Here is a 14675-nt window from a genome sequence, read left to right on the forward strand (position 1 = left end):
GAAAGAGACGTACTGCCTGGAAAAAAAATGCACTAAGCTATATCACATACACAGGGCACCTCAAGCAGAAATCTCCGGCACCCTACGAACCATAAAGGCGGCGGCGTCGGGTAAAATATAACGGCGACAGTATACTCCCCAAGCAGGACGAGAATGCGAAGTCAGGTGCACGGGAAAGGCTAAATACGTACAAACTACGGAGCGAGCCAAAGCGCGTCGACGAACACGGTGCACGATAACAGAAGAAACGAGGAAATGAACGCATATAAAGCGAGAACAAAATGACGATAAACGGGGATAAACTCCAGCGAAGCGTAGACATGTAGGAACTGCACGCAGGGGGCCAAAGGCAAGAGCGACGAGAAGGTTACACAACGGGAGGGAGACGGGCCGACCGGCTCCCGAAGCCATGCAGAACGGGAGAAGGGGAGTGAGGGGGGTCTTCCTTATCACACCGAGAATAAAAGAAACCCGCCGCCCGGGCCCCGAGCTCGGATTACGACGGGCCGAACAGCGGACGAAGCTCGCGGAGGAAGCTGGCAGGGGCCACTAATGGCTGGACCGGTGAACACGACTGGTGGCTTCGGTCCCGCAGGTACAGCGCACAACGCGAAGGCACCAGCCCCGGGCTCTTCGCCAGCCCCGCGACTGTACTCTCACGTTACAGCTGTCTGCAGCGGGGCCTGAGCTCCGAAGGTAGCTTGGTATAGAAAGAAAGAAAGAAAGAAAGAAAGAAAGAAAGAAGGAACGGGCCACGGTAAGAACATCTCATTCCAATTACCAAAATGCGCGGCTCCGCGAGCGACGAAAGGGGAGGAAAGGGGAGGGGAACTCGGGAAGCCAGTCAAGTGAGACATCGAACGTCGCTTTGGGAGGCACCGCGCTCGTCGGCGCAAAGATACCGAATTCGCCCGTCGCGGATTTTTCTCTTTTACATTTCTTTTGTGTTTGACTAGCGCTTGCGCCTCGAGCCTAACCGAAGAAGTTAAAACGCACCGCAAACTGCGAACGGCAGAAAAAATATATTTCATGTTCTGTCTTTAAAAAAATAATAATAAACATTGTTTTAAAGAGCCCTACGGTGAAATTAAACCAACAAGATGGGCGGGTGGAGGTTCTGAACAAGCAGATTTTCGCAAATACTCTTAATAAATGAAGGGATTACATTGCGACAGGTATATATATATATATATATATATATATATATATATATATATATATATATATATATATATATATATATATATATATATATATGTAACTTCTTAGAAAACACACACACACACCTTATCCATCAGACCAGGTGAAACAAAGTGAACGAACGCTCAGGAATGCGGCTCCTACCTTAGATAAATCTACACATATTTGGCCTTGTAAAGCCACGCTCATTCATTTCTAGACGAATAAATGATATTAATAAGTTAATTAGGACACGGCCGCAGTTTCCATTTCTCTTTCTCGGTGTAAAAGGGACAAACAAACGCACGTTTGCATGCTCAGAAACTTGGCAACATTAGCACTTAATATGTTCAAAGGGTAACAATACGGCAGTGGCAATTAATTGATATCATGCCTTCGCGAGTCTATACAGATCCAAGTACAGCACGTCAACACCGACATCTCAATTCTTACGGCTTAAAAAAATAAAATGCAAAAGAAACAGCAAGAAATGGCGTACATTGGCTTATATATCATAGCCCGGGTCCCTGTCGAGTTTGTCACTAGCGCAGCGTGCGAATCAAATCGATAGCCAAAGCTCACTGAGCGGCCAGTCGAACGGAGAGACCATTAACGTCGGGCGGACAAACTGGCGTCTCAGCACGAAGAAAACAAGAAGAAAAGCCACCTGTATGCGCACATTAGGTCCGGTCGGCTGACAGCTCACGAAATCGTGACTGATGCCAAATCTAAGGAGTCAATCTGGACGCGCCAAGAGCTGGGCGAAGGGCGTCTCGCGCTTGCGGACATTTCCGGGCGATCGATTGGACCAACACGCCAGACGGAGCAAGATAAGCAGAGGCCCGAAAAAAAAGATGGCAACAGGAGGAAGGAGAAAGCGAACGAGCTCGGCAGCATTGTGGAGAAGCAGAGAAAGAACGCAGTAAAGCAAAAGGACAAGGAAAGATGGGAAGAAAGGGGAGAGAGGGGGGAGAATAAAAAAAGAAGAAACAAAAGTGTTTCACCGATCCACCAAGGCCGATAGAACAGTCGGAGCGAATGATCGATTGGTGGGCGAGCGAGAGTTGCGGCTTCCGTGGCATAACGCGAAGATTCTTCGCTACAGCGGTGCGTGCCTTGCGGAGGAGAGAGAGAGAGAGAGAGAGAGAGAGAGAGAGAGAGAGAGAGAGAGACGGAACAAAAAGCGGGAAAAAGATGGGAGAGCGATGAATCGCACTGCGTGCGAGCTCGTCACGCAGGCAGCGCCGTGCCTGGAGGCATCGCTCACGACCGGCGCGCGGACGGGCGGACAAAGGGGGTGAACAGGATTACCGCGAGCCCCCAAAGACGTGTGGCGGCGGCGAGGAGGTTGCGAATGGAAGGACAATAATGAACCTCACTAAGGGGGCCGCGCCAAATTAATGGGCCCCCCCCCCCCGAACCGAAGGCAGCGTTCCGACCACTGCCGGAATGTTTATAACGTGCGACCGAATCTCGGTGTGCGCGGAAGGATATATATATATCTTAGGCGGCCTGCTCGTTAACCGCGGTGTTTCGAGAACACAAATCAAACCGACAGCTTGTAGACAGAAGCTCAATCACATAACAACGTTGTTTAAACGATTGCTCAAGATCCGCCTAGCGAGAGAGGATTCGTCATGATGCAGGCTTAACGCTTCATTCAAGTAGGCATAACACAGCGGAAAATATAAGGGCTGTTTCGGTTTTCTTTACTTTTTCCTATCTGCATCCGACGACGAAAGGCAACCAAATAAGACGTTGGTTCAATATGAACATGACAATGATTCGAATGCAAACTAAGTAAACTTGCAACAAAAACATCCTCTACATCCGTTCTCAGTGCAGTACGCTTCACCGAGACATACAACAGACGCTGAATTCATTATGCCGAATATTATGACGGGGTAGTTATAAGGCAGAATACGGCTGACGATATATACTTTTTGTCTTCATCGGCCTTCACGACAAGGGCATTATCGAGAGAGGTGGACATTAGTTGCAATTGCAATGTGCGCCATAATTTAATTCAGAAGTCAATTAGTGATTTTTCGATAATTATGTGAATATATGTTTCGATTTCTCGTGCTTGTAATGTCCGCCACGACGAATAATCAATCTCAATGACAAGAATTATGCTATATCTGCTACAGGCGATATTCTTAAAATTCCGGTAAACTTAAAAATGATCAGCCTGTATACCATGACGGATGCTTTTCAGCAAGGTAAAGACCTCTAACCGGACTGCACTGACGCCACGCATCTTTTCTACGTCGGGTGTGGCTGGGAGTTGCCTTCACGAAAGCTTATTCATCACTAATTGGAATGGCTGAAAGTCCTGCATGCGATGTTTGCAGATGCGAGGAGAACATCGACCACTTATTGTGCCCCTGTCCTCAATTTCGAGCCCAAAGACAATCTTTGTCCGACACACTGAGGAAACTAGATGATCGTCCTCCGAGTGAACAGACAGTACACTCGGCGATCATCGGCTCAGAAAGCAGTGAATACACTTTTGTGCTTTCCGAGAACGTTTGGTCTGCACGAGCGCCTTTGACTCAACGACTGTCTGTATACATCTCTATACTCTCTCTCTCTCTCTTCCCCTTCTCCCTTCCCCCAGCGTAGGGTAGCCAACCAGGTTCCTGACTAGTTAACATCCCTGCCGTGTGTGTGTGTGTGTATATATATATATATATATATATATATATATATATATATATATATATATATATATATATATATATATATATATGCAGCTAGGTAGCAAACAGGAGACTTAATATCTGGTTAACATCCCTGCGTTCTCTCTTTATTTCCACCTCCGCCTCTTCCTCCTGCAGCTAGCGTATAGCAGAGGCAGATAGAGCTATAATAAAGGCTCAATTCCCTCTAACGGGCTCTGTTGTCGCCTCCTTCGTGAAAGCCCCGACTTCCTCGTTTCGCTCGTTTTGGAAGACCTTGGTCGCAGTTGTTCCAATGTGGCGGCCCAGTGACCCGAGCCCCTAAAAGGGGCCACCTTAAATGAGGCGCGTGCCGACTACGCCAAAGTCCGCAAAGTGTGCGCGGCGAAGGCCGCAGGGCCTGAGCCAAAACAGCGGGCGAACAATCTGACACTTGTCTGAACAGGAAGCGCGACACAACGCGAGGCTTGTCTGCCGGCATGGCTGAGATCTCCAGCAGTAACCGCGTGGAACGTTTCTCCCACGTGTTTTCCGCATCCTTTGTCGCCCGGAGCTGGCGGGTGTGTGGACTTGATTTTCTTTTTTTCCTCAGTTTACGTGCTAACGTATTTTGATTCTTCTCGCCCTTCAGTGGCTCGGATAATGACCAGCCTCCGTAAATGAATGTATCGGACATTCGGCACGACGAGTGATAACAGAGGGGAAAATGAAATAGTCAAAAATGCCCGATGCTTGCTCTATCCCTTTCCTTAAGACTACTATACTACTACTTCTAAAAAAAAAGGACCCCATGAACTGGACTGTTGTTGACGAGTCCTTAAATCGTGTCAAATACGACCAGTGGGACTGGAGCCACAGCACCAAATGAAATCGCTAACTATAGATTAGAAAATCTGCGAAGTTCATTTCTCCCTTACTGTTTTTTATTCTCCCTTCCCTTTTTCCTTTCTTATCTCATTCACATCAACGTGAAGTACCAAAACAATTATGCTACTTGCGGCAAGCGCAATTTTTTTTTCCAATCAACTTTATTTTTCTGTTTTGCTGCATTAGGTAAAGGTCGCCCCCTCCCCGATTCGATCCGGTACTGCAGCATCCGCACGTCTCGCCTACGTTCTCATCTTCGCCACTGTTCCTTCAAATCACACGTCAGCACCTGTCAACAGTGCCCCGCGGACCACCGCGCGAGCGCGCTGCACCCACCACCGACCCTTCCCGCGCACCCGGCGGCGGGGTCGAAGTACGGCCAGGCCGCGTCGGACGCCACCTCTTCTGCAGGCATGCGGGCCAAATGCGGCGCCCAGCGAAGCAAGCGGGCGCAGTCGACGACCTGGGTGCGCGCGCACGCGTCGATTACACCGGGTGCCCGCGTTTGCCTCGCTGCCCGGATTGGAAAGCGGGCGCCCAGCCCCCATCACTTCCGCGCGAGCGGCAATGCAGGCGACGTAAACGCGCCGCCTTCGAAAAATGCCCCGTAATAACGGCTTCGATCGGGCGCCAGCTCGCCCGGCGCGCTCGCAAGAGCCGGTCACGATAACGGCACAGCTCCACACGCCCGCGCATACGCAACTGCGGAATTGCGCAGGAAGAACACGACCGGCATCGGCACCCTCAGCCCTCGGCGTGTGTACAAGGCCACGCACGGGCGCACGCACACACACGCACGCAGATTCGCCCGGTCACCGCGCTGACGAGTGCGCAGCGTTGCAACGCGTATAACGGTGCCGGTTGCCGATGGCACAAACTAGTCCAAGGCGTTGCGTAACGACATGGTGTTCTTACAAGCGCAGAATGGCACGGGGGGAGGGCATAGCATACAGCGAACGTGTACAGCTGCATACCGGCGGCGTTACCTGGGAGATCGCGGATGATTCCAACGGGATGAGCTATGGAGACGCGCCCACCAATAGGGGAGCGGCGAGCAAGGTGTCCGCAATTAGACGTTGCAAAAACCCTTCCTGAATGCGCCGAGTTTTAATACCGAGCGTATCGAAGATGAGTATGACATTGACATCACTAGACCACCGTGGGTATTATGAGTAGCGATGACAGGCAATGTACCATTAGCATAAATCGAAACCTGAACACACGTACACACATTATATCTATATATATATATATATATATATATATATATATATATATATATATACACAACAGCTGCTATGCGAAATTACATATGGGAGTGTCACGTCCAATTCTTCCTCCAGTTTTCAAGCATGGTGAAGTGCCACGCGTACGTTCTTGAGTCTAAATGTATAAGCCACGCTTATAAATGCAGGCGTCAATATATAAATGTAACAAGACACTCTAGTAGTTCGCTGGGCCTAGTAGTTGCTCTGGTAGATTACATCTTCGCGTTTCAATGCTGACTGTAATGAATGCCGGTATATATAAGCGTTCAGCAGGCTGCGAAAACAAATTTTCGCAGGCATAGTATCCCCATCAACAGGACTTACAGAAGTATTAAAGAAAGAAAATAACAGCCAACGGCTGGGTAGGGACCTGCAGGCTCCCGCTTAGCTCCTCAGGACCCCAATAAAGTCTTTTACTACTACTACTACTACCCTTTAGCTATAGTACAATTAGCGCTAAAAGCAAGTAACGCCATCTACTAAACACAAGGTTATAAGCTTCTAAGCCTGCGTTAAAAATTAAATCTGGTAAAACACGTCTTCGTACATATCCGACACCTTACGAAGTTCTCCGCAAGAATATATTAATTAAGAGAGCCAACGCTTTTCTCTTTATTCCAATACACAGAAAAACAATGAAAAAGAAAAAAGAAAGGTAAAGAGAGAATCCACCTGCCCGTATTCCATCAGACAAGAAAGTCGTCGGGGAAAAAAAAATCCATTTGCCGCACGAGAAGGCCAGCGCCCGTTCTAACCACGCCACTGAAACACGGTTCCTTACTCACGATAGCAGGCGCGCGCCAAGAAACGCCACCCGTTATGAAACATCACCCCGCTCTCTTTAGGAAGACAAAATAAATAAAAAATAATAAAAAGAAACAAACAACCTTACAGCCCGCGACAGCCCTGCTAGAGTTTTTCTTTCTTTTCTTTCTTTTTTTTTTTCCTCCGCCTGACGCGGCTAATAAATGCCCGACAGAGCATCATTTATCCAGAGAGCTCGTACCGGAAGAAATAAAGAGAAGATATGGAGGAAAAGAAAGAACAACGGGGAAAGCAGCGCCGCGAAGTGTACAGGAGCTCAAAAACACAGCGGCGCGAGCTCGCGACGCCCTAATTACGCGCGCATGGTCCGTGCATACAAGCAAGCAAGCGCTCGGGTCAGAGAGCGCAGCTCGCTAAAACCAACAAATCGATTCGCGCCACGGGTTTGAAAGGAGGCGCACACGCGAACGGGGCGAAAACACAAGAAATATGGACTTATAGGCAGAGAGAGAGAAATGTATAAAGCACCGTGTGTGTGTGTGTCTGTGTATATATATATATATATATATATATATATATATATATATATATATATATATATATATATATATATATATATGCGAGGCGCGAGTATGTTATATGGCAGGCGCGCGCGTGCGTGCTGCCAGCTCGCATAAAAGCGAAAGGAAATGTGACAAGGGCGGCAAGCCCGCGAGAGCGACCGGCGCGTGTGATGAAGCTTTATTTATGTACGAAGTATTAAGTCGCAGAAGGCAGCTGGAGTGATTGCGCGAGAGGGAGGAAACGACACGGTGCAAGGGAGGGATAGCTTGACAGAGCACGCGAGAGCGGAGCTAGGGCGACGGGTGAGGAGGAAGGTGCACGGCGTACGCGAAACATGCCATCGATGCAAGAGGGGAGAAAAAAAAAAGAAAAAAAAAAAGAACGTGAAATCGAGTGTGCGCGCGGGGAGAAAAAAAATAAAGAAACGACCAGAAAGCTAAACGCAGAACAAAGACCGTTTATAGTAACACCTCGCGTACGAACAAAACTTATGAAAGTTTATACTAACGGGACTGGATGCTACTCGCAGTCTCTAAAGACAACATCGACTTCCATCTGCTACACTGGGCTCGACGTATAACCTCAGAAATGTCGAACAGTAGACGTTTTTCCATACTCGGCCGTTAATTATACATCATATCACCATTACTATAGGCAAATGTGCAGGAATTATCAATACGAGCCTGCGCATGCGCATACGAGAAAGCGCGCGTTGTGAATACTGCGCCCACATACGCACGCACACTCACTCTATACGCATACCACAGTTACCGAAGAAGACTCCGGTAGTAACTGCAAAAAAAAAAAGAAGGAAAAAAAAGCTTTGTCGACAACGAAAGCTGCGCAACACGACATGGCATATATCAGTAAGCAAAACATGCACCGGTCTGAAACTACGCGCTTAATGCCAGTGAAGAGACTGTTAGCTTGGGCGCTCCTGTGGTACAGCGAACGCACCTGAATCGACTTGCGCTTAAAGTTTCTACACGAGCCACATGTATTACACTTTTAATATTATAGTATCACAGAAAGAAACAAATGAAATGTTTTCAAACAAGTAGTCTTCGTTCTTCGATAGTTCTTTTTCTTTCTTCGTTTGTTATTGAGGGAAGCATGAGAATGGGAACCGGCGTTATTATTTACAATAAGTGGAGAGTTGTGGAATAAGTGTACTATAAGCGTATAGTATAATAAGTGGAGAGTTACTGCGACTCGGTTTCACTGTATCACAGAACGATGCACGATCATGATGCGGGGGCAAGGACGCAGGCGGCGGTAGAACAGCAGCCCATACGCATGCATGCACCAGCATCGAGAGATCACCCGCAAAGCCGAGGAAAAAAAAGAAAAAATAAGAAAGCGATCCGAGCGCGGGCAGAAGCTCGAGGCTCACGCACCCAGGCGCCTGTATGCGGGGAGAGAGAGAGAGAGAGAGAGAGAGAGAGAAAGAGTTGCCCCTCGCCATACACACAACAGACATGGCGCTAACAAGAAACGGAGAAGGGGGATCTCAGAAACAAGGAGCTGTCTGGGACCGCCATTCTTCATCACCCGTGCAGCACGCTGCTACGCTCCCGCTCCTCTCCTTCCAATGTGCGCTTGAGTTCGAGCGCCATCGACGGTGCGCTGAAGATGTGTAGCCGAGAGCTTTCAATGTTCCTAAAAGAAAGAGACTGACCTGAGCTGCAACGACAATTTTACAAGTGAACTATACACGAGCGCTCCGATTCTAAACTCTATCGATTCCGGCTGTTTTTGTCCAACGAAAAACGCGGCTCACATAACGACTATGAGGTCAACAAATGGATGAATTACCGTTGAGCTAAAATCGGAAATAAATTTTCCTGACTAATACAGGCCAAATGATGCGAAAATGCGGAGCTACCCGTTAAAGTGAGAACAACAAAAGATATCGCTGCACCGAGGTGAGACAAAAGAGATGGGAACGCTGGTCAAGGGTTCGACGAAAGTTCCTCTGGTTAGGCACCTTGATAAAAAAGTTGCGGTCACTGACTATGAACGGCTGTTGCCTGCCTTATGAACCCGGACGGGCTCCGAAGCGCTCCTGTATGTCAACTTGACTTGGTCAGTGTTGCCCGTAAATTCATCGGATGGAACGCTGCAGCTGTTTCATTTAAATGAAAGCGTCCCATTCGCCTAATTTGATTACTCGACTACACGTTACTAGTGTGCTCCTAGATTTATCCTTTTTCTACCGCTTAAATTCCTGAAGTGCGCTTCCTACAACAGACCGACTCTTGGCACAAGCGTTCTCCATCGTGGGTACGTGCCTCGTTTAAGGCTCGCCATATAATCAGTATCATCCGCAACTGTAGGAGCCGAGCTATACGCGCGACAGAGAACTCCGCATTGAGCAGTATAGAGTCGAGGAGGAAGCCGATCAGGTTCGCATAAATATATGTATTTTTCTCTTTTCCTTTATTATTCTCGTATCAGCTGCCAATGTGGCAGAAAACGAAAAAGAAGAAAACAAAGAAGAGGCGATTCATCGCAACGGCATACGAAGCCATGCAGACGCACTTCTCAGAGCGACGCGGAATTACACTGTGTCGGTGGCAATCGGTGCATCTATATATAACACAAGGCGAGGCATACATGCGCGCTGCAATTGAGTGTATAGTTGTCTCCCACCAGTCTAACAGTGTGCATAAACTTTCGACGGGCGTTTCCTCCACTCCACGCGAAACCAACATGCGTTGCACGCGAGGAGGAATCGCGCAATCGCGCTGTTTGCACAAAGGTGGCACGACAGTTTACGCCCGATGATAACGAGAGAGAGAGAGAGAGAGAGAGAGAGAGAGAGAGAGAGAGAGAGAGAGAGAGAGTAAAATAAAATATAAGCGCCATCTGCGGTGGTGCATGCGCGAATGCCATAACGAAGCCGCAACGTACGAGGATGCTCCGCAGGGGTCCACCAAGATGCTTCGAGACAAGGTCGGTCAATCTGCAAAACGATGGGAGTCGCGGAGCTAATCGGATTGAGCGAGCGGACGAACGAGGAGGGGCGCGCGAGAGCGCAATTTATGTTGTGCAGGCCATTAATTACGAGTGCCCTTTTATTCTCCGGTTCTCTCGCAATTATATCGCGGGACAGATCCGACCCCTCGAGCAACGTTGAGAGCACCTGCCTCGATTCTCACGCCCTTTGCGCGGGCCAAGCGCGTCTCCTCCCGAAAATGTGTTATTCTTTCGCGGATCTTGCACAGCCCATTGAAAAGGGCAAGCCTGTGTGTCGCACAATCCGGGGTTTGCGCGTTTATCTACCGCTTAATTCACTCTCTCAAAGCGCCATAACAAGGTCTGGCAGCGAGCACATGCAAAAGGGAAAGGAAAACGCAATTTGTGGAAATAAGGCCCAACACTCGGCTATTTGTACCGGCCACTGTGGAAAAAAGCACGCTGCAGTTCGCTTCTGATACAATTATAGCGAATGCGCCAGAAGGCGAGCGTTCGCACATAACGAATGGGCTTACAAATATAGGCGCAAACATGCAATCTCTCACAATGTGTGGCGCGAATGGCCCAAGAATAAGGCCATCCGAAACACCAGAGGAGTGTCAACGCTGCAAACGGTCAGCCTCTGATAAGTGTTCGCGACCGACATACAAACCTGCCGTTCAACTGTACTGACGTTCAAAGTCGCTCTGTGAGATGCAAGAACACCGAAAGAAACAAGGATAGAGGCCTCCGCAGGAGGCCACGAAACTCGTCGTGACAAGCACAATGAAAAGACCCATGGCAGGGGCGTCAGAGAAGGCACGCAATGTGCGTGCGTATGGCGACGGAGCGGAACTCGCTATACCCGTCTGGAAACAGGCTGTCCATCACACCATACTTGGAACGAAATGTTCACAAGCAAAAGGAGATGCGTCGTAACACCGAAACAGCCTCTATATAGAACCGTCGAATGCGCCAAGGCTATACGTATTTTTCATGCTTCTTTTGTACCAACCACCTTCCCTCTGACTTCGCCTCCTTAATCGACGACAAGTTTATGACATTTAAGACGCTCACTTGATGTAATTACACCATGTTAACCACTCATTTCTATGATGTTGTTAACTGAGAGTAAAATGAAATGCACCCGTCAAACGAATACGGATATGAAAGTGCTGGAACCTATATGTAGATCAAATTAAGTGCACATCGAGTGTTAATATACACATGGTACACATCATATACACATCGTGCGCATCATATTAAAGGACGTTTGCCTACAATTTTTCTACTACATTCGACCGCGCTTTAATCGCACTCGATAAGTGAAATGCAGGTTCACATACGCGAGGATGAAAATTGACAACGTGAATTTCGACAATGCCGTTTTCGGCAAGATGGAAATTCACGCGGTCAGTTCCACAGAGCTCAGCTGAAAGCCTTGCAGCCATTTTGCTGCGCAGAGAGAGAGAGAGAGAGAGAGAGAGAGAGAGAGAGAGAGAGAGAGAGTTCGATGAAACCTGAAGGTGTAATCCTTGTTACGTGCAGGGCATCAAAGACAGGGCGATTGAAATTACATAAGAAGTACACGAATAACCCCGTAATGAAGCGTTGCTAAACGAGACCGGAAAGCGATCACGAATAAAGCGCAATACGCAAGCACGACATAACCATTCCATTCTTCGTACGACAAGTCGCACCAGTACAGCGTACACATGCACTTTTTCAAATAATTTTCCTCTAGGTCTCCAGCAGGTACCAGCAGACCGAGCAGCCATGCACCATCGAAACGCGCTGTTCGAAAGGATTTGCTGGTCCTGACGCACACGCGTTCACCACTTCTAAACAGGAAGGCACTACTTCGCTCACATCGAAGCACCGCGGTCTGCGGTGGTGAAAGGTGCACCGCGGCGCACGATGGAATCCCGGCGAGCACCTTTTTTATCGCGGCGCTCGATCTGGTCCGGGGGGCGCATCCTTTTGTCCGGGACTCCAGCGCGATTGCTCCCGCGAGGCTCACGCTCGGCGCGGTCACGGAGCGACGTCGAAGGAGCGCGTCCACGACCGGGTGAGACCGGTTACCGTAACGCGGCCCGCCATCGCGGAGGAGGAGAGGCGCCTCGCGTCCAGCCAGACCCGCTCGCTCGCTCGGTCGCCGTTACGAGCACGCGCGGGAGGCTGACCGCGCGAGACCGTCGACCCGCTGCTGCCGCGGTGGAGAAAGGGGGAGGGGGGGCGCACACAAGTGCAGAGCGCGGGCGAGGAAACTTTGCTTCGAAGAAGGCACGCTTCACTGAACTGGCTCGTCGCGGGGCAATGTGGGAAAGCGAGCGCTTTACTACTCAGCCAGGGTCGAGCATCGTTCAGGGCCGCGGCTGTGTCACTGGCTAAATTGCCGGGGCCTATCGAAATAAAGGGGGGCCGGTGAGCGCGAAACAATGGCGTGGGGCGTGACGTAACGGGCGGGAAAGGCGGAAGGTGAACGGTAAAGGGCACAGTTCAGCGTTTAACTTTGCAACGCGACTCGACGGACTTAATTACGCTCCGCGTCGTCAGATTCACAGCTTGATTGATGCACGCTCAGCGCACGACGAGCTGTGAAAACGAAATTTTGAAGGTGTGTTAAGTAAGGTTTTACGCGCTAATGCGTTGTCACCTTTGTCTTAGCGCGAAAGCTTTCGAGTATTTAAATTAAATTTAGAAAATATTTTAATTGTTACCATCTTCGTGCATAGGATGTATCGCCCTGTGCGTCTGGTTCATTCTTGTCCCCTTTAATACATCTGCAGTGCACAAGTCGAGCGGAGACCAACTGGAATCTTGGAGGAAAACACACACAAAAAATAAAACCACACCCTGAACGCACACCGCGTTCTACTTAATTGTTGTCATGTCCCGTGAGTTTCCTTTGAGACAATAAGAAGTTAAGGCTTCCACACGAAATATTTCCCTTCCAGGTAAATTCGTGGACAGTAGTGAGAGCCATTATAAGAGCCACGCGTGAGCTTTCAGCAGGAAAGCCTCTCAGAGCTTCATAATTTCACGCGACATGCAGGCTACAAAAGGGACATTAAACCAACTCGCCAGCAGGGTGTCCCGCGCGAGTGAAAAAGAAAGAAAGAACGCGTAAGCCATGTTAGGCTCTGCGGTCCAAACAGAAACGATATTGCATCAGAATATCTGGGAACACTCCACCGATCGCTGCCCAATTGGGAGACGCACCATAGAAGCGAGATGGCGCCACTGGCACGACTGGGGGATAAGGGTATCACAGCGCACGTTACTTGCTCTAACACCGCGCGTAAAAAGAACGGGCGAAACTATAAGGGACGGGAGAGAAGTGACGAAAACCTGCTGCCGCCAAGGCGCAAGCCAGGTGACGCATCTGGAGGACGTCGATCGTTGCGGTTAGGACACCCGCCGCGTTGCTCTGGTTTCCTGCGCGTCCGCCGCTGCAGGACAAGATAAGCGGTCGCTTCGAGTGCAAACGCACGCACGCAGAACCACACTGAGGTAGTAATGGGGAGTAGGAGAGCAAAAAGAGAGAAGGACAATAAGAAAGCTCCGCGCGGGACACAGCCAAATAACGAAATCGACAAGACAAACAAAAGCGTATACCTCGTTGCAGCAACACATGCAACAAAACAAACACGCCAGCGAGATACACGACAGCGACCAATGCGACGTGGATGGGAGCCATCAAGGAGGGAATGGGTGGGAAGGGGGAGGGGGGGGGGCCGAGACCGAGGGGACAGACTCGAGTTTGGCGACGTATACGGAGAGGGCGGGGATGAAAACATTAGGGAAATGACTGCGTGCCTCCGTTCGATTGGCAAATCAATCGGCCCAGCGCCGAGTACAGGGCGTTCCAGGGGGAGGGTGGGGGGGGGTACGGCATAGCCAGGAAGCAAAGACCGGCCCCGCCCTGGGGGAGAAAAAGGAGGGGGGGAGGGGCGATCGCTGGGACGGTCGGGAATTCGCCGAAGAGCATCGGTCGCGCAAATCACCCATCGCCACTGCTAACGCTTCTTCGCTCCCCTATTATCGGTGCTCAGGAAATCCGAGCCTCAGAGAGTCTTTATTCCGGACATGTACCGTGTTGTACTGTACTGTACACGACCGGAGAGAAATGACGAAACACGAAAATAAGGGGACGCGGCGCAATGGCTTTGCGGCACGCCTTCCAACCGGAGCGCGCACATAGATCCAAGCAATAATGAACGGCGTCGCGTTGGGCAGACTACTAATCCGCAGAGAACGCATTGATAATAATGCTTCCTTAACAACACGACTGCTTTCAAGAGCAAGCACACACTTCATCATTACACATAAACAGCAGCGTTTACCATTCACACAATCACGCAAAGTGAGCGGCCATATAGTGCAGATTCGT

At 49.5% G+C, this 14675-nt stretch overlaps 1 protein-coding gene across 4 annotated transcripts in view; it reads right to left on the reverse strand.

The window, feature by feature from the left end:
- Positions 1–14675, reverse strand: part of PlexA (plexin A) — a 350566-nt gene that overhangs the window by 110707 nt on the left and 225184 nt on the right. The gene's annotated exons all lie outside the window — the stretch shown is intronic.

Source organism: Dermacentor variabilis, chromosome 6 (genome assembly GCF_050947875.1).
Source record: "Dermacentor variabilis isolate Ectoservices chromosome 6, ASM5094787v1, whole genome shotgun sequence".
NCBI lineage: Eukaryota > Metazoa > Arthropoda > Arachnida > Ixodida > Ixodidae > Dermacentor > Dermacentor variabilis.